We start from the raw sequence: 23,900 nt of genomic DNA on the forward strand, positions 1-23,900 counted from the left end.
ATTTGGGCCCATCTATTGGACACATTAGGCATTTTGGGCCAGCAAATCATATCTTAGCTCTCTGAATCTCCCAGCTAACTTCACCTGTGCTGGCTCACCTTCTTCACACACCCCCCCCCCCACCCACACACACACACGCACACTGACTATCAGTCCAGCTTCTAGAATGGATTTTTAATTCCAAGAAATTAAAGCGAAGCTGTGAGTCAGAAAAGCACAGAAATTTCTTCCTCCTCAGCTGATTTTACTTTAGAAGCAATGGGTTGTAAATAGTATAATCTCTCCTTCTGGTCAGATCTTGTAGTCCTTACACAGATAAAACTCCCATTGATAGGAATGATGTCTGATGAAATACTGTAAGAATGGCCACTATAAAATCTTTCCTATAAACTTGAAACATGTGTGATTTAAATAATGCAAGACAGCATATGGCAGTGATGTATTACAGAAATTACAGATGAATCAACTCAGGCCAATGACTGAAAATGAGATAGACACATAATGAGACAAGGGAACAAAAAGATCTTTTAAGCTGACAGCTAAAAAGGGATGGAGGACTGAAAAAGTGAAAAGTTAGCAATACTAGCCTGGGATTCCTGTGACTATGACATAAGGTTGGGAGACTTAGGAAATGCATAGCATGCCTTCAGAGCTGACTATGCAACCAGTTCACTGTCAGATTTCTTGCTTTGAGCCGTTACAACAGACAATTTCTTATACCACACACATGAGCAAACCTGGCTTCCAGAGGCTGAGAGTAAAAGGTAAAGATGAGGAATGGGAGAAAATGTTCAGTGTCACACAGCTTCTTGCAGAGTCCCAGGTGTTAAACATTCAGCTTTGCTTCTCTGCTTTGGAGAATGTTTCCTCCACAATTACAGAGAAGGTTATTGCAATACAGGGAAATGAACTGTACTCTGTCAGTGTTCTCTTTAAACTGAAACAAAAAACAGGACTATGTAGCACTTTAAAGACTAACAAAGATGGTTTATTAGGCGATGAGCTTTCGTGGGCCAGACCCACTTCCTCAGATCAAATAGTGGAAGAAAATTGTCACAACCATATATACCAAAGGATACAATTAAAAAATGAATACATATGAAAAGGACAAATCAAATTTCAGAACAGAAGGGGGATGGGGAGCGGGAGGTAAATGTCTGTGAGCTAATGATATTAGAGGTGATAATTGGGGAAGCTATCTTTGTAATGGGTAAGATAATTAGCATCTTTATTCAAACTTAGGTGTAAAGTGTCGAATTTAAGCATGAATGACAGTTCAGAGGATTCTCTTTCAAGTGTAGTCTTAAAAGGCCTTTGAAGCTTCAAGTCTTTGGGAGATATAAGCCAGATAGCAAAGGCCCCAATTCTCTCTGCATTCGTATTCTTGCAGAAGAGAATGTTGAACAGCTTTGGCATTCCAGGTGCTTGATTTATTTTCACAATAGGGCTTTTGAGTCAGTAAATCTTAAATCTACCATGCACTTTCCTATCCAAAGAGAACCCCTGCCAGAAGGACATCCATGAAGATCACAGCTTTCTGACTAGGGCCAGCAGTCTGCTCCATTCCTATATTCTCACCTCTCTCTGAAGCTTGATAGGAAAGGCTTCCTTACCTTCCCCTTCTTCTGATATGGATGTCCTCACATCACATACAGGTGAAGTGGCCTAATAACACTGAAGCGTAGCAGCCATGTCTTCAGGTTTTGGAAGAGCTAATTGCTGACCAATGGATGGTCATTTCATCATAATCTCTATGTTTTCACCAAAAATGAGCTGCAAAAATTGTGTTCAGAGGTGAAAGGCTTTAAGTTGCCTGCCTCGTTAGCTGCAGCGCCATCAAGCACTAATACGATCTTGCTGAAGAAGCACGAGAGCGCGGTGCTGATCACGTTAACAGGAGCCTCAGCTGCCACCACAGAGGCACCTGATATGGCACAACTGCCCTCGGCACCGAGGCATGATTCACCACCTCAGATAGCCTCCATGCCTCCCACTACGGCACCGGCAACACCGGTTGGGCATTACACCCAACACAAAGACTTATTATTCTCCTCTACTTTTAACTCACCATTTTTACAACCTGAGCGCTCTCCCACTATGTTAACATCGCAGAGATCACTCTCTCAGGAAAGATTTTCATCAGAATCTGACGATGACTTCTCTAGGGGTTCTTCACTAGACAATTCTCCTTACATAGCTCAGAGTATTTACTCTTCCAGATCTGGGAATATGCCTTCACATTATGGCAATCCCTGGATACCTCCACCTGAGCCTTACCCCTACTAGCAATATTGGGACAAATGGCAATATTATCAGAAACACCAGCATGGCTGGAAATTACACGAAGTGAAATATTCCCCTTCAAAACAAATGCAAGAAGGGGACCCACTCACACAGGAGGCAGCATCAAATGCAAAATGATCCCACTCCAGTGGAGAGAGGGTCTCTGGCCCCAGCTTCAATGACTTCAGATGATGCTTCACATTTCCAGGACCTTTTTAAATGTGTAACTGCTGAATTAAACATTCCTCTTCAAGAGGTTGTGGAAAATCAGCATGAGTTAACAGACATACTGCACTCAGTAACACTGTCAAAAATAGCATTGCCAATTAATCCAGCAATAATGGAACCAGCAAAGACGGTATGGTAAACTCCAGCATCAATCTCTTCTATGGCTAAGAGAACTAATAAGAAATATTATGTCCCATCCAAGGGTTCTGAATTTTTTTTTCTCACCCAGCACCTAATTCCCTCATGGTGGAAGCTGCACAATAAAAATCCAAGCAGCAACAACACCGTCTACTCCATCGGACCACAATAGCAAACGACTTGACGCATTCGGGCACAAGATACATACATCTTCTACTTTACAATTTCACATTCGAATTACGCAGCTTTATTGACCAAATACAATTACAGAAATTACACCAAACTGAACAACTTTGTTGCAGATATTCCCGAGACTAAGCGGCAACACTACAAAGCACTGATATCTGAGGATTATATTATATCAAGAGCAGCATTACAAGCTGCCCTAGATGCTGCTGACATGGCTGCACATTCTACAGCAACAGCGGTAGTAATGAGAAGGGCATCATGGTTTAGCTCCACTCCATTCCCCAGTGAGATTCAATCTACAGTAGAAGATCTGCCTTTCAATGGTCAGAAGTTGTTTGCAGCTAATACCAACAACATTCTCCACTCCATTAAAGATTCCATAGTGATGCTTCGGTCTTTGGAGATCCACAGCCAACCACCTAGAAGAAGGCGATATAGGTATCAGCCCTACCCAAGACCTCGATACCCTCCATATGCACAACACTACAATAGACAAGACCAGCAGCAACAGAACAGAGACAGAGGCAGAAACCAATGTTGCTACCCTTCCTCTACCAATTCCCAACAGTCGCAGCAGTCCAACAAGCAAATCTGATGATCAGGTCGAGGGTCTGGAAAGCCTCTCACCTATTCCAACACCACCGATGCAAGCAAAGCTCTTCCATCACAGATTGTTGTCCTTCTTCAACAACTGGCAATATATAACCTCTGATAGATGGGTCCTGCAGATCAAATGGAAAAGGCTACCATTTGCATCCGTACTCCCTCTCCACCCCTCTTTCCACCCTCACAAGATCCTTCTTAAGCAAGTAGAGCACCTCTTACACATAGGGGTAATAGAACTAGTCCCCACACAGTTTCTACTTCCATTTCTTCTTGACTAAGAAAAGGCCAGGGGGTTGGAGGCCCATTCTAGATCTTTGAGCCCTCAAATTTGTTCAGAAACAAAAATTCAGGATGGTAACGCTTGCTACCATATTACCGGTGTTGGAACAGGATGATTGGTTTTCGTCCCTCGACTTGCAAGATGCATACTTTCACATTGCCATCCACCCTGCTCACAGGCATTTTCTTTGTTTTCTTGTAGATTCTCAACACTACCAATACAAAGAGTTTCCATTCAGACTCTCTACAGCCCCAAGGGTCTTCTCAAAGGTGCTGGCAGCTGCCACAGTGTACCTGAGGAAACAAAAAGTTATCATATTTCCTTACCTAGATGATTGCCTCCTCAAGTCACCCTCACACAACAATTCCTGCCATTCTTTGTTGGTCAGAAGACACCTATTCTGACACCTCAGCCTTCAGGTGAATGAAACCAAATCGACGCTCTCTCCTACACAAAAGATACAGTTTATAGGAGCATGCTTCAATTTGACAACGGCCACTGCATCCCTACCTACAGACGGCTTTCAAAAAATTGTGGCCTTGGTACATAAATTATGATCCAGCCCCCCGCACAGCAGCACTCGAATGCCTTTGGCTGCTAAGGAACATGGCAGCGTGCAACTTTGTAGCCAGCAATGCACATCTATACATGCGTATGTCTACACTACCCTCCTAGTTCGAACTAGGAGGGTAATGTAGGCATACCGCACTTGCAAATGAAGCCCGGGATTTGAATTTCCCGGACTTCATTTGCATAAGCGGGGAGCCGCCATTTTTAAAACCCCGCTGGTTCGAACCCCGTGCAGCGCGGCTACACGGGGCACGAACTAGGTAGTTCAAACTAGGCTTCCTAGTTCGAACTACCGTTACTCCTCGTGGAATGAGGAGTAACGGTAGTTCGAACTAGGAAGCCTAGTTTGAACTACCTAGTTCGTGCCCCGTGTAGCCGCGCTGCACGGGGTTCGAACCAGCGGGGTTTTAAAAATGGCGGTTCCCCGCTTATGCAAATGAAGTCCGGGAAATTCAAATCCCGGGTTTCATTTGCAAGTGCAGTATTCCTACATTACCCCGCTAGTTCGAACTAGCGGGGTAGTGTAGACATACCCCATGAGAGGTTTACAGAGCTGGCTGGGTCAGGTGTATAAACCCAGTGTCCATCTGCTACCCAGCCATAGAATTGTTTGCCATGCAGTCCAACAAGCAATGCCTCCTATTGTGTTCCAGGGTGGGCATAGGCAAGGGATCAATGGGAGATGCCTTCCTCATTGCATGGACGTCTCACCTATTCTACGTGTTTCCTCCTACATCCCTATTGAATGGAGTAGTTCACAAGATAAGGAGGGACAGGGCCCATCTTATACTTATAGCACAAGCATGGCCTCGCCACCCATGTTTCCCTTCCTAGTGGGGATGTCTCGTGCCCCACCAATCCTCTTACCATGCGTCAGGAATCTCCTACTTCATCCAGGCTCCCATGGTGGCCTACCGAACCTCCACTCGCTACACCTGAAGGCATGGCTTCTGGATGGTTCTCTGATCTAGAGTTGACTTGCTCACAACAAATGCAAATGGTCCTTCTACACAGGAGGGAACAGAGCACCCACAAGACATACCTTCAGAAAAAGAAAAGATTCCTGACATGGTGTGTTCATCACAAGCTGGTTCCTTCAACATTCTCCCTACCTACCATCCTCGACTATCATCTGCACCTTAAACAAGCAGGCCTCGCAGTAAGCTCCATTCAAGTTTATCTTGCTGTTATTACTAGGTTCCACTCTAAGATAGACGACTCATCCATATTTGCTTATCCACTCACCAAGCGGTTCTTAAAGGGCCTGCAGGAACTTTATCCAGATATCAATCCACCAATGCAACCACGGGACCTGCATTTAGTATTGAATGCCCTAACTAGGTTGCCTTTTAAACCAATGGTCACCACGTCATTATTACACTTGTCCATGAAAACTGTTTTCCTCGTAGCTATTCCCTTGGCCAGATGGGTAAAAGAGATTGCAGCCCTAATGGTGGATCTTCCATACACCACCTTTTTTAAAGACAAGATCACGTTATATACCCATCTCAAATTCCTCCCCCAAAGTACATTCATCCTTCCACATCAATCAGACAATACATCTTCCCACCTTCTTCCCCAAACCACACAACAACTCTTTCGAGGTGAAAATACCTACCCTCGACCTACACAGAGTGCTCTTTTTTTTTTACCTGCAGCGAACAAAACCATTCCAGGCATCTCCAAGACTTTTTGTTTCAAATCACAAGGAAGGCCAGGCTGTCTCATCACAGAGACTTTCCCACTAGATCTCGGATTGTATCAAGCTTTGCTACGCACTCAGATGTGCCGCCTCCAGATAGCATAAGGGCACACTCAATCAGAGCCGTGGCTACCTCTATAGCATTCCTCTGCAAAGTACCCATAAAAGACATCTGCACAGCTGCCACATGGTCCTCTGACCACATGTTTGCAAAGCACTACGCACTTACACAGAGACCTCTCTCCAACCTGAAACTAGCTCAGGCAGTTCTTGTCACCGCTTTTCTGCCAGATCCAAAATCCCCACTTCCCTAAAGGGAAAAAGCTTTGTAGTCACCTCGGGTATGTCTGGACTACATCCCTCTGTCACCAGAGGGATGTAAATTAGATATACTGAAATTGCTAATGAAGTGGGGATTTAAATCTCCTGCGCTTCATTAGCATAAAAATGGCCACTGCTTTTTGTCGCCGCGGAGCTTTGGGGACAAAAAGCGGCAGTCTAGATGAGGTTCTATCGCTCACTAAAGCCTTTGGCAACAGATCCCTTATGCCTCATAAAACTAAGTATACAGGATCTGTCGCCAAAGGCTTCAGTGAGCAATAGAACGGCGGCTAGACTACCGCTTTTTGTCCCCAAAGCTCTGTGGCGACAAAAAGCGGTGACCATTTTTATGCTAATGAAGCACGGGAGATTTAAATTCCCACCTCATTATCAATTTCAGTATGTCTAATTTAAATCCCTCTGGCGACAGAGGGATGTAGTCTAGACATGCCCCTAATGTGGAGCACCCACAGGGACATCTCTCAGAGAAGAAGAGGAGGTTACTCACCTTGATAGTAAATGATGTTCTTCGAGATGAGTGTCCCCATGGGTGCTCCACAACCTTTCCTTCCTTCCCTCTACTATGGGATCCCGGCCTTCTCAAGCCATCATTTCAGGATAGAGAAGAAACTGAGGAGGATGGGAGGGAGGGAGCCTCACGCATGCACAATGCCTGCAGCCTAACAGCGTGTGGCTACTGGTGCACACATGTGCGGCCCCAGGGACACTGCTATGAAATCTCCTCTCTGAGGCTCAGCAGCAATGCACCGACCTAATGTGAAGCACCTACGGGGACACTCATCTTGAAGAACATCAGTTACTATTGAGGCGAGTAACCTCCTCTTACATATGGATGTCAGAGTAAGACAGATAATAAACGGCAATATCATGCTAGGCCGAGAAAAACCTTGGGACTCACGTTTGCTTATGCTGCCCTGCAATTTAAACCTTCTAAAGTACTCTCCTGATAACAAAAGGACATTGCCATTCATAGCATGGGATTTTTAAAAGCATTCAGCATTGACCCAACTTTGCTCCCATTGAACTCATAGGAAAAACTTCCATTGATTTCAATGGAAACAGAGTTGGACTATGCTGAATGCTTATAAAAATACCACTCAAAAAGCACAGTAGATTTTCAGTTAAGAATAAGCATGATTGTGTAACCTGTGCAGATCTTTTTTCATTGACAATGCACACAGCTGGAAGGTTCATGCTGTGGGCTATGAGAGATGCAATGCTTAATCTCTCACAAAAAATGGTTGTTTTTTTTAACCAGGGGAAATACTTTGTTATCTTTACAGATATCCATGTGAGCCCACCACAATACATTTCCCTGTCCTGTTCCCCAGCTGGCTGCACACAGTTAATAAAGTAGCCAATCCTGTTAAGTCCATACTGCTCCAGGGAATGACACTTCCCCTTCCATCTCTAGAGTCCTTCAGGGCAAAATGGAGCTGATTATGTTGAACTTGTGGTGAGTGTTTTTCATGGAAAGTATGGAATAGAAAACTGGGAATAAAACCAAAATAAAATGTAAAGAGTTTTGTTCCAAGTTTTAGTTACTATGTTATGTTGCCAAAAGTAAACAAAGGAAGATTAATAGTTTGGCTAAAAAAGGAAAGAAGGGGGGGCCAATAATTAGGGGCATGTTCATGGTCCCAGATCTACAGTCTGGGCCATGTTATCAGTGAGTTACTTTGTGTGATACACTTTGCCTCTTTCTTAGTGAATCCAGAGCATAGTCAGAAAAACAGGGAGAACCCTTTGTAATAAACAGAAAAGGGACCACACGAACAAATCCAAATGGAAAAAGAATGGGCATGGTGCTCATTCCAAGTAAAGGAAACTGGTATTGTATTATTGACCTGAGATGACCTGATATTTCTAATTGCTAGCCCTGATAGATCAGCCTAGAACTGACAAACTAAAGCTGGGCTGAACAGTTCTGACTACATTAAATTTTGACAATGCTCAGAGTCATATTGGTTTCAATATGTGGCTCTCAGATGCTATAACATGTTCGTTGGTGCACTAGCCTACTTAAGTACCGGTTCTACTATGTCAGAGGCTATGTCTACACTGCACTGTAGTTCTGGAAAAAGCTACACAAATTGTGAACCACAATTTGCGTAGCTTTTTCTGCTTTTTTTTTTTTCTTCAGAAGAGGCTTTCCTGACATTTGGCCCATCTACACTGGGCCAAATGTTGGAAAAAAATGCTTTTTTAGAACATCCGTTCTTCCTCATAAAACAAGATTTACAGACACATTCCCTGGATGTGGCAGAGTTTTTCTGGGATACCGGTATCCCAGAAAAACTCTGCAGTGTAAACATAACCAGAGTGACTGGGGATGAAGAACTTGGTTCTAAATAAGACAGAACAGAGCTGGGGGCTATGTCTAGGCTACAAAGAAAGGTCAGAAAATGATACGCAAATTGAGAACGTGATTTCCGCATCTTTTTCTGCTTCTTTTTTTGGAAGAGGCTTTTCTGAAATTTGGCTCATCTACACGGGGCCAAATTTTGGAAAAATCTCCTCTTTCAGAACATCCCTTATTCCTCATACAATGAGGAATATAGGGATGCTGAAAGAATGCGTCCAATTTTTCATAAACTGTTCCAAAAAAACTGACACGTTCCTTGGACGTGGCAGAGCTTTTCTGGGATGCCCCCTGTATCCCGGAAAAGCTCTGCAGAATAGACATAGCCTGGGTCTCCCACATCCCAGATAGTGCCCTAGCCTCCACATTATACAGACCTCTCTCCCCAAATCAAGCAGCTTAGGTTTCCATTCTAACATGGACATTTTGGCAAAATTCTGTTTTCATGGAAACATTAAAGTTGGAACAAAACCAGATTTTGAGGCCCTGAAAGTTCCTCTGGCCAGCTCTGCTGGAATCCAAGCTGGGTTCTTTCTGCCTCTTATCTTATCACTAACAAAGATTCTGCAATCAGAGTGTCCCATTCTGCTGGTTATGCAAGAAGCAGAATAGAATGCAACTTTCTCTTCCATAGCAGTATTGATTCTGCATCGCTTAGGGAAGTTACATCTTAAGAAGGTATGTGACTGCATACATATAGGTTGCAGATCTGTAGAGCAAGAAGGTGCTTTTCTTAGATATTAACATTAATGATCAACGCCCTGGAGTTTTTGATGGTTGGTGGGAGCTAAGGCAGAACTCAGAGGGTATGTCTACACTACAAAGTTAGTTCGAACTAACTTTCATAGGCGCTACACTAGCGCTCCGTTAGTTCGAATTTAATTCGAACTAACGGAGCGCTTAGTTCGAACTAGGAAAACCTCATTTTACGAGGATTAAGTCTAGTTTGAACTAGCTAGTTCGAATTAAGGGGTATGTAGCCCCTTAATTCAAACTGGTGGAAGGCTAGCCCTCCCCAGGTTTCCCTGGTGGCCACTCTGGCCAACACCAGGGAAACTCTTCTGCCCCCCTCCCGGCCCCGGAACCCTTAAAGGGGCACGGGCTGGCTACGGTGCCCGTGCCAGGTGCAAGCCTGCCAGCACCCAGCCAGCAGACCCTGCACCTGGCACGGATCGAGCCACCCACCCGATGCCCCCCAGCCCTCCCCCTCTTCCCGGGACCAGGCTGGTGGCTCCCGGGAGCTTGCCCGGGACTGCAAGAGGCGGGCACCCGCCTGGGCTAGTGCAGACATCATGGACCTGTGATGTGCCCAGTGTGGGTACTCCAGGCACTCCAAGCCAGGACTGCTTTGCAAGCGGGGCACCCCTGAGAACTGTCTGTCCGGGGTGGGGGTCGGGACCCTTTAAGCACAGCCCTCGGCTAGCCTGAGACAGCATCTCCATGCTCTAAGTCCTCCTCTGATGCCCTGCCGGCACTGCTTCCGGCCATCCTTAAGCCCGGTTCAGGGTCCACTTATTGTGGACATGCTAGTTCAAATTAGCAAAACGCTAATTCGAACTAGTTTTTTAGTCTGGATCCGTTAGTTCGAATTAGCTTAGTTCGAATTAACTAATTCAAACTAAGTTAGTTCGAATTAACGTTGTAGTGTAGACATACCCAGAATGATTCTGTTACACACTTACCCTTTTCTTTTTTTTCTGTTAACCCCCTCATGTGAATTTAAGCTGATTTATGGACTTTCAGACCCAGAGAAAACCAAGGACACCAGGAGTACAAGTATCTCAATTTCAGCCCCAGCATCAAGCCTCAACTCAGACATAAGAGGACCACAGCTAGGAGTTAGTGGGTAGTTCCACCTCTATGGCCTCTTGACCTCTTTACTGAGGTCTGGTCTACACCTAAAATTTAGGATGACCTAGCTGTGTCACTCATGGTTCACACCATGTGAGACATAGTAAAACTGATCAAATCCCCAAGGTACACTGCTAGTCAACAGAAGAATTCTTCCATTGACCAGCTACTGCTTGTCAAAGGGGTGGATGTTCCACAGAGAAGAAATAAAAACCTTCCATCACTATAGTAGCAAACACCTACACTAGACTGGTATAGCTGTAGAGCTTGTAGCATAGCCATAGCCTGAGACTACCAACAAGGGAACCAATTAGTGTCAGCTATGCTGATGGGATTTGTGGCTAAACTCTGAATTATTGGGAACAATTATGCTGAGGCCACCATTGTATTTACACAGGTCACCAAGCACCCATCAAATGATAGTAACTCGGAATCAGTTCCCCTTTCTTGTAGAGTTTCCTTCTCTCTTCCAAGATTTTACAGGATCCACACCATCACTGTCAGGTGACATTTTTTCAGTGACAACAATGTTGCAACAGGCCACAAACTGCAGCAATACCTCTCCAAGAATAACTCTTAATTGTGGGATACCTCATTGCCCCATTGTAATGTTACCGTGGCTCTCATCTCATAGAGAAGCTACTCAGAAAAGTAAGAGTGTGGAGGCGGGGGGATGAAGGCCAGGAGAGAGGGTGCCGGAGCTGGCTGGGGTCTTGGTGGAGGTGTGTGAGTGTGAGGGGGATGGAGGTGTGACTCTGTAGGGGATTAAATGTCACTGATGAAAATTCCTATCAAGTGTATGGGATGATAACCCCTCCCCCAGTTGACTAAATAGAAACAACAAGAATAGTCTAAGATGCATATTCCACAGGTGATTATGGTATCACCATGAGAAAGATGTGAGGGTGGATTCTTTCAGAGGAGAAGCAGAGAAGTCTTTTAACATATGGGAGGATGCTTGTTAAGTAAGATGTGATTTACTGGGAATTCATTGCATTTTCTCAGGTGAAAGATTCCTATATTTGCAGTGTGTTGCATTTCAACAGCTGATTAAACAAATTGTTTCTGATCTCCCATAATTTTGCTTCCTAGCTTCATCTAATGTTTTCTTTCTCATGGTAGCTAGAGCTACTTTTTTGTCTGTTTGTAGCCTTTCTGCCAGTGCTTTCAGCATTATGATTCATGCCTGTTAACATATAAACAAAGATATTCTTGAATTGGGCAGCCTCTTCCCTTTTTTCAGTCACATATTTTATGTGTAGGACTAACTGGTATCTACAAAGTGCAAAGATGGCAGAAATACTGATCTTCCCTTATTATCCTGACGTGTTTCCATCCCTGGAGAAAGAAAACAAATAATTCATTATAATGCTCCTATAGGTTGCAGGGATAATTGTTAGCGATCAGTGTAGAGAATGACAAAACAGAATTATTGCGGGAATATAGTTGGACACTTTCTGAACCTATGATGAGATTAGAGAGCTTCAGTGCATTCATCCAGGCTCTCTCAGATCTTTCTGGGCAAAATTCATCTTTCCGGTCCACCCTATGGATCTGAGTTGCAGACTCCACACTTGTCTGTTTGCAGAGCTCTCGGTAAGGTTAAAATGATGGCAGAATACATTGCAGAGGTGGACACAATCACTCAGATGAGAATTTTGCCCCCTGGTAGGTAAAACAATAAATACTGAGCAAAACCAAAATTAATCTGCATGCAAAAAATTTTGTTAAATAAGCAGAATAAAGTTTAAGAAATAGAAGAACCCTTGGCTCTTGCTAGCTCTTGTCTTTTGTTTCCCTGCCTAAAGTGGTTATAACTGGGCCATGGCTTCTGGCCATATAACTACACAGGCTCCAGGAATTGACACTTCTGATGCTGCCTGTAGTGCTGGCTCGGCTGTTTGTGGGTTGGAAAGAGTAATATGTAGTGTGGTAGAGCACTGCTAATCTCTTCCTTGAAGTTACCAATCTGTATTGAAATTTTTCTTAGGATTGTTTCTCTGTCCCAATAGCACTTCTAATTGCAGCAGGTTCTGTTTTATGCCTCTGCTTAGTTGCACTCTGTTTTTCCTTGCAAGGCTGCCACAAATCATGTGTCTATCTAGGGATTTATATTAGCTCATCACTATATCATATACATCTGGGGAGGGCTTTGCATCTTAAGAAATGACCAGGCAGATTCCTGGTATTTCATCCTAACATAAATATGTCCTTTAAATTCTGTCTGTGGCTGTGTCTCCCTTCTTCCCTCCTCCAACACTTTGTGTCAACATTCCATGTCTGGATCATGGAAATAACAACATAGGATTCAATTATAAACATCCAATTCCAAGCAAAAAGATGGTGTATATGACCAGCATCACATGTATTAGAAATGTCCATCATAGAATCATAGACTCCTAGGGCTGGAAGAGACCTCAGGAAGACATCGAGTCCAGCCCCCTGCCCAAAGCAGGACCAATCCCAACTTTGTCAAGTCAGGACTTACAAACCTCTAGAGATGGAGATTCCACCACCTTCCTAGGTAATACAATCCAGTGCTTCACTATCCTCCAAGTGAAAGAGTTTTTCCTACTATCATGTGCTTCAGCCCCCTAATCATTTTGGTTGCCCTTAGCTGGACCCTCTCCAAAGTGTCCACATCCTTTCTGTAGTGGGGGGCCCACTCATGATTTTATATACCTTTATCATATCCACCCTCAGAGTATGTCTACACTACAGCGCTAATTAGTTAATTCGAACTAAGCTAATTCGAACTAACGCATCCAGACTAAAAAACTAGTTCAAATTAGCATTTTGCTAATTCGAACTAGCATGTCCACACAGAGTGGACCCTGAACCGGGGTTAAGGATGGCCGGAAACAGTGCCGGCAGGGCATCAGAGGAGGACTTAGAGCGTGGAGCTGCTGTCTCAGGTTAGCCGAGGGCTGTGCTTAAAGGGACCCGACCCCCACCCCGGACAGACAGTTCTCAGGGATGCCCCACTTGCAAAGCAGTCCTGGCTTGGAGTGCCTGGAGTACCCACACTGGGCACATCACAGCACTCAGCCATCAGCCCGGCTGCACTTGCCGCAGGCTGCCATCCGGGGGGGTCAATCGGGGGGCTGCAGGAGAGCTTCCACCCCGAGGAGCCCGCAGAGCCACCCCAGTCCTCCCCATTGAGGGCTCATACCCCATTCCTCCCTCACCTCCTTCTACTTACCCCTCCCTAGCCTCCCTTCCTGATGTACAAAATAAAGGACAATTGTGTTCAAAAATAGAATCTCTCTTTATTGAACAAAACTGGGGGAGACTGGAAAAAGGAGGTGGGAGAGGGGAAGAGAGAGGATGGGAGAGGGGAGGGCAACTACAATGATGAGGGGTTTGGAACAGGTCCCATATGAAGAAAGGCTAAAGAGACTGGGACTTTTCAGCTTTGAAAAGAGGAGATGGAGGGGGGATATGATAAAGGTCTATAAAAGCACGAGTGGGGTGGAGAGGGTGCATACTAATAACAGAAAGTTCTTCTTCACAAAGCAAATAGTCAACCTGTGGAACTCCTTGCTGCAGGAGGCTGTGAAGGCTAGAACTAGAACAGAGTTTAAAGAGAACTGAGATCAATTCATGGAGATTGGGTCCATGGAGTGGTATTAGCCAGGGGGTAAGAGTGGTGTCCCTGCCCAAAGTTTGTGGAAGGCTGGAGAGGGATGGCACGAGACAAATGACTTGGTCACTGTCTTTGGTCCATCCCCTCCAGGGTCCCTAGGGTTGGCCGCTGTCGGCAGACAGGCTACTGGGCTAGATGGACCTTTGGTCTGACCCAGTACAGCCATTCTAAGCTCAGGGCTCAGGGTCGGGGGTCTCAGTGGACCACCTTGATTTTCATGCAAACCTGCTCCTGGGTGGCCAGGCTGGCATCTCTCCTGCCCTAGACGGCCGCTTTCCTGTGGAGGACATGGACGAGGTCCACGATGTCTGCACTGGACCAGGCGGGTGCCCACCTCTTGCGGTCCTGGGCAAGCTCCCGGGAGCCGCCAGCCTGGTCCCGGGAAGAGGGGGAGGGCTTGGGGGCATCGGGTGGGTGGCTCGAGCCGTGCCAGGTGCAGGGTCTGCTGGTTGGGCACTGGCAGGCTTGCACCTGGCATGGGCACCGTAGCCAGCCCGTGCCCCTTTAAGGCTTCCGGGGCCGGGAGGGGGGCAATAGAGTTTCCCTGGTGTTGGCCAGAGTGGCCACCAGGGAAACCTGGGGAGGGCTAGCCTCCCACTAGTTCAAATTAAGGGGCTACACAGCCCTTAATTCGAACTAGTAAGTTCGAACTAGGCTTAGTCCTCGTGGAATGAGGTTTACCTAGTTCGAACTAAGTGTAGCGCCTATCAAAGTTAATTCGAACTAACATCCGTTAGTTCGAATTTACTTTGTAGTGTAGACATACCCTCAGTCTCCCCTTTTCTAAATTGAAAAGTCCCAGTCGCTTTAGCCTCTCTTCATATGGGACCCATTCCAAACCCCTAATCATTTTAGTTGCTCTTTTCGGAACCCTTTCCAAGGCCAAAATATCTTTTTTGAGGTGAGGCGACCACGTCTGTACACAGTATTCAAGATGTGGCCATACTATAGTTTTATACAGGGGCAGTAAGATATTCTGGGTCTTATTTTCTATCCCTTTCTTAATAATTCCTAACATCCTATTTGCCTTTTTGACCGCCGCAGCACACTGTGTGGAAGTTTTCATAGAACTATCCATGATAACTCCAAGATCTCTTGCCTGATTTGTCATAGCCAAATTAGTCCCCATCATACTGTACATATAGTTGGGGTTATTTTTTCCAATGTGCATTACTTTACACTTATCCACATTAAATTTCATTTGCCATTTTGTTGCCCAATCACTCAGTTTGGTGAGATCTTTTTGAAGTTCTTCACAGTCTGCTTCTGTCTTGACTATCTTAAACAGTTTAGTATCATCCGCAAACTTTACCACCTCACTGCTTACCCCTTTCTCCAGATCATTTAAGAATAAGTTGAACAGGATTGGTCCCAGGACTGACCCTTGCTAGTGCTTCATTTTCCCTTGATATACCCACCAACCTTTCCTAGTTTGAAAAAGATTATTCATAGGTTATAGAAATCTTGAAAAACGATTAAGTATAGAAAGTCATCATCTGTTATGGAAAGATCACTGTCTTTATTATTATAACATTTTGGGCACGTCCACACAGCCGGGCTAAACTCAAAATAAGCTACGCAAATTGAGCGACGCTAATTGCGTTGTTTATGTTAAAATAGCTTATTTCAACTTTTGGTGCTGTCTACAGAGCAGTTATTTTGAGAGAGAGAACTCTTCCCCTGACTTCCCTTACTCCGTGTACAATGAGGGTTAAAGGAATCAGAGTAAGCAGTCCTCCAGCTTAACATTATTTCGACATTATGTCAAAATAACTGTGTGTGGACCCGGACTATGTCATTTTGGAATAACATGAGTTATTCCAAAATAGTGCTGCTGTGTAGACATAGCCTTTAGGAGCACTAAATTTTAACCTGGCATTATTCTCTACAGTGTAGATATTCAAGAACTTATCTCACTGTAAAATTGTGAACTCCATCTTCAGCCAACTCTGTTACCACTGCTGGTCTATTGAGTTAGATGCTATACGTGTAGGGATGTCTATTAATAAGAAGATTATTGAAAATGTTGGCACCAGCATGTGGTGCTTGAATCTGATATAGTTTTTTTGTTTGCATCCCATTGCATCTATTTCTAAGATGACAATTTTTCTTTTTTATATTTCACTATTCTTAACTGTAGGGGAATTGTGCCAAATTGTGATTTCTGTGAAGACTGTTTGCCTTGCTCCATTCCCCTGTTTATTTATCAGCTTTAACTAAATCTGTTAAGCTCAATTCCTCATATCAAACTCCAGATTAGATTAATCAATGGTCTGATCCAGCAGGACATATCAAGGCCTACAGTTTTAGAATTTCATGTGCAAATATACATGTGCAATTGCCACATTGTTTATACCAAAAGCCACCCCAGAGAACAGAACATTGGAAAGTAACGCTTGACGATGTATCTCACACAGGGCAAAATTCTCTTTTCCAAACAAGAGGACAGAATTTGGCCCTTTATTCTTACGTGTGTAGATGCCTCACTAATGCTAATGAAAATTGCATGCATGGAGGCGGACAGCAGAATATCAGTTTCAATATCTATTGTGTGGATTTGCTGTACAAGCACTGGGCAGTACAAACAAATGCTACTGCATACCATTATGATGTCTCCACTCTGTCTAGCGTGATAACCTTGTGAAACTTCCTCAGGATGACATGACTTTAATGTGCTCTAAAATGCTTTACTGCATTTTTTTAATTGCAATTCTTTGGGCAACAGCTATAGATAAATCTTCTGTTGTTGGTGCTCTTGTCCTCCATGTGTATTTGTACAGAAAGTGTCATGCCAACTGTCGGCTTGAAAGGAACTTAGAGCACCCATAACTCAAGACAACCCCGGGGAAGAAATGACAAGATTAGCAAACCCACATGCTAAATACTTCCAGATATATTGCTGAATCCCTGACTGACTATAGGAATGTTAATCCACAAAACATTTAAATAAACATGGACCTGGTCCCAGGAGAGCCTTGCTCCATCAAGATAGGGCCTTGGAGGATGAATCCTTCTCACCATGCAATAAATGGGAGTTTTGTTACTGGCTTCACTGGGGCAGTATTGTACCCCAAGTTAGTAAAGTTCTGAGTTACATATTGATATGTTTCTAGTTATCTGAACACCCCTGTGATGTACGGAATGGCTATTATCTCCATAGGGACTTACAGTACAGAGGGGCTAAGTATCCTGCCTATGAGCACACAGGCGTCCAAGTCCTTGGCTAGTACCCTAACCACTGGGCCATCCTTCCTCTCAACTACATAAATATCCACTGACTGATCAGATTTCCGGAGGTGTAAATAACCCATTTCTTTTTTCATGTACTGTTATATATTACTTTTGTTGCTGATTACTACTGTCAGGGTTAATGGGAGAAGTGACTGGAAGAAGGATATGACCCAAAACAGAAAGTAAAAGCTTTCTCAAAATGTTGAGTTACTCAAAATTTACACCAGTTATCAGAGATCAGAATATGACCCAGAGTGGCATCTGATGCAGTGGAATGTGAAGAAAAAGCCATATGATTTCATTGTTGATGAAGTTTGTATTTGAATTGAAGGTACAGAATCAATTCAAGCATCTCCTTCTGGACAATGGGCATTGTCCTGTTTTCCTCTAGCATTCTTTAGAGGAGGTAAGAGTCATGATACAAATAAATGGCCCGTTCAGTCTGGAGATGGCAACGGGGTTTCTCATTAACAAAATGGAGATTCCTATTGTTACCGGTTTGTAAGATCATCATTTTTTTTTTACATTAGCTAAGATTTCTGAGTGGTGCAGGCGGCTTGTGTCTCAGCATTATTCGTGATTAAATACTGGCGCTGTTAACATGTGAGACCCATCCACAAAGGAGGGGAGGAGAGAAAAGAGAGAGTCGACTAAGTATAAATAGCTATGCTGATCCCTTGAAAGAGGCTTTGCCAACTGTGTCCCTTGCTATTTTCTTTTGATAGAAAAAGCTCTTTATATGGAAAGCTAATGATTCAATGAAAGTAAAAGCTTTGTAATTGCTAATGCTCAATGTAAATAATGCATCCTGAGGAGTCTATAAAGGGCACAGCAGATTTTAATAACCTATTATGCATTATCAGCCACCCATTGTACCTTCTGGCACAGCGGGGCTTTGGGTGTGGTGCATCCTAACGTCAGCCACTGCTAGTTCATTGCCAGGTCATCTCTAGGGAGGAAGTGTTCCCTGTTTACAGGAAATGCAGGACAAGGGCCTGTGAGCCAGGCTGAGCTGCAGGCAGAGGTCTGAGGCGGCTGAAAGCCTTGTCAAAGTGCGTGGTGGAACTGTGGGCGTGTGCTGCTTGTCAGAGTCCCAAGGACGCTTTGTTTGTTTTCAATGATTCCCTACATTTTTCTGGTGCTTGTGTTTTCCTTAGAAGATTTAGGCTCCCCACCATTACTGGATGGCAGGGAGGGTGGTCTCTTTTTAAATCAAGATCCAGACCCAGATCCTGTGCCAAGTCCAATAAATAGGTTTAGTACAGGGGGTCTTGCTGAGAACAGGCTTCTCCTCACAGGCCTCTGCAGCCATCGACACCTCAAGGCTACAGTAATTTTAGCAGGGTATGAACCCACTTCCTGCTATATGCAGGCTGGTGAGTCCTCACAGTCAGAGAACCGACAACTGTGCCTTCATCTCTCTGCTACCCCCTTCCCTCCTACCTGCTGGAGAAGAAGCAACACAGCAACATGGTGTGCAGACCAGTGAGCGGAGTGAGTTTTGTCTTGTGCACCACTAGTGACGTCATGTGTGCTTGTTCGGATGTGTGCCACCATGGCACCCACCAGTTACTAACAAATATATAGTTATGGAAGAAAAAATACTAAAACAAGGTTCATGACCCTGTACAAACACACCCTGAAAACCACCCTTCTTGGCACTCAGTCTCATTCCCACACAGCCTTGCTCCCATTGTTCCTGCATCCATGGGCTCCCCAATCCCTGCACCCCCATCCTGTGCACCCTTTTCCACTACCATCACTAGTCCTTGCTGGCCATCTTGAACTGGCATGTAGAAACAAACCTGGAAGGAAAACCTCTCTCAATCTTTCTCTCAGCTTCCTCTAAAACTCTTGCATTAGCTGCCTTCTGTTCAGGGCTCTTGAGTTTGCCTAGTCTCCCTACTCGGCCCCACACCACCAGAGAGCAATTAACTACTCAGACTTTAAATTAGGCTGATCAAAGCTTCAAGGGTTGGAATCTCATGACCTTTACGAAGGCACCAAGCAACGGATCCATGTCAGCTGCTTACTCAGATACCTATATCTCAGCTGTGCAGACACTACACAGAGAGCAAAGTCAAGAACCAATAGCCAGATCAAATGCACCACACACCATGCTCCACTGCTACCTCCAAGCAGAGATTCCACAGGGATACTCTCGGGAACATATGCTAACTGTCTCTGTTCTGGTGACAAAGAAAAACTCTATCAGCTCAGTGTATAATCACATTAGGCACCTTTAACAGAACAAGTGGCTTGGGATGGGTAGGTATGAGAGGAGTCATCACAGACAAGGTTAGCTCCCAGGCTACTACACTAAGCAGCACAGTATGGGTAGGAGGTGGGTAGCCCTCAGTGGAGAAGAACAGGTTAAGAACTATTTAGAAAAGCTAGATATAAACAAATCTATGGGTCCAGATTTAATGCATCCAAGGGTACTGAGGGAGTTGCAAATGTCATTGCAGAGTCTTTGGCCGTTATCTTTGAAAATTGTGGAGATCGGGAGAGGTCTTGGACGATTGGAAAAGGGCAACTTTAGTGCCCATGTTTAAAAAAGGACAATCCAGGAAACTATAGACTGGTCAGCCTCACCTCAGTCCCCAGAAAAATCATGGAGGGGATCCTTAAAGAATCCATTTTGAGGCACCTGGAAGAGGGGAAATTAATCAGCGATAGCCAGCATGGATTCACCAAGGGCAATTCATGCCTGACCAACCTGATTAGCTTCTATGATGAGGTTCTGTGGACATGGGGAAGTTGGTCGACGTGATATACCTTGACTTTAGCAAAGCTTTTGATGCGGTCTCCCACAATATTCTTGACAGAAAGTTAAGGAAGTATGGATGGGATAAATGAACTGTAAGGTGGCTGGAGACCTGGCTAGGTTGTCGGGCTCAACAGGTAATGATCAATGGCTCGATGTCTGGTTGGCAGTCTATTTCAAGCGGCGTGCACCAAAGATTGGTTCTAGGGCCTGTTTTGTTCAACATCTTTATTAATGTCCTAGATGAGGGGATAGATTGCACCCTCAGCGAGTTTATGGATGACACTAAGCTAGTGGGAGAAGTAGATACGTTGGAGGGTAGGGATAGGGTCCAGAGTGACCTAGACAAATTGGAGGATTGGACCAAAAGAAATATGATGAGGTTCAACAAGGACAACTGCAGAGTCCTGCACTTGGGATTGAAGAATTCTAAGCACGTTTACAGGCTGGAGACAGAATGGCTAAGTAGCAGTTTGGCAGAAAAGGACCTGGAGACTACAGTGGATGAGAAGTTGGATATGAGTCAATAGTGTGCTCTTATAGCCAAGCAGACTAATGGCATATTAGGGTGCATTAGGAGGAGCATTTCCAGAGGATCTAGAGAAGTGATTATTCCCCTTTATTCGGCATTGCTGAGGCCTCATCTGGAGTACTGCATCCATTTCTGGGCCCCTCACTGCAGAAAAGATGTGGATGCATTTTAGAGGGTCCAGCGGACAGCAAACAAAATGATTAGGGGGCTGGAGCACATGATCTATAAGGAGAGACTGAGGGATTTGGGCTTATTTAGTCTGCAGAAGAGAAGAGTGAGGGGGGATTTGATAGCAGCCTTCAGCTTCCTGAAGGGAGGTTCCAAACAGGATGAAGAGAGGCTGTTCTCAATAGTGGCAGATGGCAAAGCAAGGAGCAGTGGTCTTAAGTTACAATGGGAGAGGTCTAGGATGGATATTAGGAAAAACTGTTTCACTGGGGGGGGATGAAACACTGGAATGTGTTACCTAGGGAGGTGGTGGAATCTCTATCCCTAGAGGTTTTTAAGTCCCAGCTTGACAAAACCCTGGCTGGGATGATTTAGTTAGGGTTGGTCCCACTTTGGGAAGGGTGTTGGACTCAGTGACCTCCTGAGGTCTTTTCCAGACCGAAAATTCTATGATTTTATGATTCTATGCATTTCTGGATAGGATCCCCACCCAGAGCAGCTGGGAAATGTGACTGGATGAATAGCACATTGGTAGAGCCCTGCAAATCCTCAGATATCCAGCTGAAATCTTTGGGTATCCACAGATATGGATGTGGATATCCGTGGCTCATTTTTGCAGGTATTGATGTGCATACAAATGTTGAATTTAGAACCCTGCATATTTGCAGATAGCCGCAGGTTTCCACATCTGTGGATGCAGATATCTGTGGCACGTTTTTGTGGGTACGGATGCAGATACAGATTTTATATCTGAGCACGGCTCTTTATGTGGGTGCAAATTAAAGCATTTTTTCTATAGAATCCTTCCCTGAACAGATGGGAAACAGGAGGGGGGCCAGAGAGAGGGAGGTGAGGTGAGTTCAGTAAGCCACTCCCCACAGGAGCAGAAAGGAAAGGTGAAGGGGGAGCAGGAGTGTGTGCGATCTCTCACAGGATACCCCACTGGCACTTGGGAATAAAATCCCCACTCTCATCCCCTAGCCCTGGACTCCCCAAGCTCCTGCCTCTGGCTGAGGCAGCGCACACCCCTTCCCCTGGGCCAGGTGGCCATTATGGTCGTTGGGAATCGAGCTCAGCAACACGAGCGTTCCATCGCTGAGATTTGAAACACCCACTCCCTTCCCGCACAGAATGTCCCACACCACCAATCAACGACCGAGGTCTTCACATGCCCCTCCCCTCTACCATGCGGGGAGTGGCTGCCCTTTCACAAGGACTGAAGACTAGCGGTGGTGACTCTGGAGGCAGCCCAGAGAACCGTGGCTCCTGCCCCCCTCAGGGTGCTCTGGGGCACAGTGCACTGGCCCAGCCGTGTAGCACCAAAACCCACCCCCCACCTTCCTGCTTATCATGTATCCCCCCCAAACATAAAGGAAGTTCCCATCCTCCACAATGCAGTGCCCGCTCCATTCCTCAGCCATGCAGAACTGCTAAGGCTGAGGAATGAGAAGGACCCGCCGCTATGTTATGAAAGGATGGCTTCCGCGGTGACCATCCCCCGCCACTGCCTTCTGGAGCGCCACCTGCTTGTCAGCCTCCAGTGGATGGGAAGCAGAGAGGGTCCAAACTGTGGGGAGTCATGGAAGGAAAAGCACAGCATCGCCCCCTTCCCGCCGCAAATCAGGCACTCTCTGTGCTCATGTGGGAGGAAAGGAGGAGGCCTGTAGGATCAGTGTGGGGGACCAGGGCCGGGTACAGAGCTGGGGGGCTCAGCTCCCTTCAGCTGGGCATAGTTTGGGCTTCCTATGCAGGCTGCAGGATGGCTGCCCAGCTGCTCGTGGGGCGGGGCAACCACTCCAAACATGGCCCTGCCCCCGGGAATAGCTGGGGCATGGCTGTGCAGCTGTGCTGAGGAGGTGGCCAGGACTGAAATTTCTGATGCACACCCACACAGGTGTGAACCTTAAAGGGAACCTTGGTGTAGACCTTCCTTAAGAGCTCCTTGCATTCTGCCCTACCTTGTAGAGTAGAAAAACTACCCATTTGGCAGCATACCTGGGATGGGGATGGGTGCAAGAGAGCAAAGGCTTTGTCATATCTGACCAGACAATTGGTCTATCAAGTCTTGTACTGCTCCACATCAAGATTAAAAAAAAAACAAGCAAAAGTGAAATATACCTAATCAGTTACACAATTTTGTGGTATGGAAAAAACAATTCTTTCCTGACCCTGCAGACACAGAATTAATGCCCTGAAGTATGAACTTTGATTATCCTCTTTTTACCTTGGCTTCCACAGCTACTAGTATTATTGGCAATTATAAAATTATTTTGGCATCTTTCAGAACCCAGCTGCAATATTTGCCTTAGTAGTAGGATGGATGGTGGACATATGCTACATTAATAAGTATTTCCTTTTATTGGACTTTAATATCCCCAGATAACGAATCATTGTTTTTTTCCCCAGAAAATGTTCCAAACTAATTTGCAAATTGGATCAGAAAGAGAGAAAAAATAAGCAGCTTTACTAAAACAAGGAAATACAACGTCTGTTCAATTCTGTCAATTACCACTAGTACATTCAATTGGTATCTATTTAAGATATTACAAAATGAGAAGTCACTATCTGAAAAAGATGGAATCTGAAATATTAATTGTTGGTCCCACGTCTTTAAAAATAAGACCATAAATTTGCATTTACCACAAGAGATTAATTTAGTCATCGTTCTCTTTTAATTTATTGATAATGGGCTAACAGAAATTTTTCCACTAGCGCTGGGCTGATACACATATAGGTGTAGGAGCTGGAGTTTATTCTGATGCATTGTCAGTTACATTTTGATTGGAGAATCTTGTGATGGAGGATTTAGAAAGTGCACCGCTAGGTTCTTCAACTCCGAGGAGAGTTTGCAGCAATGGCAGATAGAAAAAATGTCTTTTGACTAGTGAATCAAACACATTTTATTTAGACCAATTTATCAAAGCCATGCATAGTATAATTCAGTTTCAATGAAAGAATACCCACATTTACTAAATCTGGCCCACTGAAAAAGAATAAAGAATTGA

General features: G+C 44.8%; 1 protein-coding gene and 1 long non-coding RNA gene across 6 annotated transcripts in view; one reads left to right on the forward strand and one right to left on the reverse strand.

The window, feature by feature from the left end:
- FGD5 (FYVE, RhoGEF and PH domain containing 5) overlaps positions 1–23,900 on the forward strand; it is a 183,181-nt gene that overhangs the window by 42,169 nt on the left and 117,112 nt on the right. The gene's annotated exons all lie outside the window — the stretch shown is intronic.
- LOC142830923 (uncharacterized) lies at positions 2,710–3,956 on the reverse strand. Its single transcript, XR_012906472.2, has 3 exons — positions 3,821–3,956; positions 3,466–3,560; positions 2,710–3,257 (listed from the first exon to the last, which is right to left on the reverse strand). It is a non-coding gene; the product is annotated as an uncharacterized LOC142830923 (long non-coding RNA).

Source organism: Pelodiscus sinensis, chromosome 11 (assembly GCF_052426305.1).
Source record: "Pelodiscus sinensis isolate ZL-2025 chromosome 11, ASM5242630v1, whole genome shotgun sequence".
In the NCBI taxonomy this organism is placed as follows: domain Eukaryota; kingdom Metazoa; phylum Chordata; order Testudines; family Trionychidae; genus Pelodiscus; species Pelodiscus sinensis.